Here is a 990-nt window from a genome sequence, read left to right as displayed (position 1 = left end):
ACCAGGAAAAGAATGTGGATTTTGTACTATGATATTTATGGTTAATGCAGCAGCTCCCCCCCTTTTTTAATCTAGAAAATTATTATGGACTTTGACATTTTAGATCTTACATGCATGGTTTGAAATCTTGATTCTGTAACTTAACAGGTAACATCAAACTAGTTACTGAACCTCTTTTAGAGGGTTTCTTTCATATAAAAGGAAGATTCCTTCCTACAACAACTATCTATTTAGTGTCAACTATGTGCCAAACAGTATTTTTGGGGTTGAATATTCAGCAGTGAACAAAACAGACAAGTTCCCTGTGTCATGGAGCTTATATTTTAGTGATGAGAGGCATATAAATAAATAAATGTTATTCCAAATAGCAGTAAGTGCTATGGAGAAATATATATAAGTGTGACAGGAACAGAGTGCTGTTTCACAGAGTTGTCAGAGGAGGTCTCCCTGAGGAGGTGACTTCTGAGCAGAGATCTGAATCAGGTGTGAGACTGAGCCCTGCAGGTGCCTAGGAAATTATAATATTTGTAGTATGGAATAACTTTAGAGAATAATGTTTTAAGCATTCAGTTGATAGTAGATATTAACATGTAACATAAAACATAGACTAGGATAGAAGGGGTACTCCTCAGGACAAAGTAAACCTTTAAATAGGTCAGCAATGTAAAACTAAGGCTTACAGACCCCTAAAGTCTGTTGCACAGATTAGGTTACAAACCCTCCACAGGCAGGTCTGTGAGCTAGGTAATAGGAAAAAAAAAAAAAAAAGGTTCTGGTAGCCGTGGGTCTAGAAAAATGAATGGGCTTTATTCAGATCTAGGAGCAACTACCCTAATGGCTTCTTTGAGAGTTCTGAGAAGCACTGTGGATCAGAGCTGTTAGGCTTTTATACGTTAAGTCCACAACCCTGGACACCTGGGTGCCCGTACACAATTTACATTAAGTAGTAACAAGGAACACCTGAGGATATTACAGCAAATGCTCAGCAAG

General features: G+C 37.9%; 1 protein-coding gene across 1 annotated transcript in view; it reads left to right on the top strand.

Annotated features, from left to right (window-relative positions):
- FAM135B (family with sequence similarity 135, member B) overlaps positions 1-990 on the top strand; it is a gene marked incomplete at its 5' end in the record, with an annotated part of 120,917 nt that overhangs the window by 79,735 nt on the left and 40,192 nt on the right. The gene's annotated exons all lie outside the window — the stretch shown is intronic.

The sequence above is a fragment of the Galeopterus variegatus genome, unplaced genomic scaffold (assembly GCF_000696425.1).
Source record: "Galeopterus variegatus unplaced genomic scaffold, G_variegatus-3.0.2 Scaffold5216, whole genome shotgun sequence".
Classification (NCBI taxonomy): Eukaryota; Metazoa; Chordata; class Mammalia; order Dermoptera; family Cynocephalidae; genus Galeopterus; species Galeopterus variegatus.
This window is presented reverse-complemented; position numbering and strand designations above follow the sequence as displayed.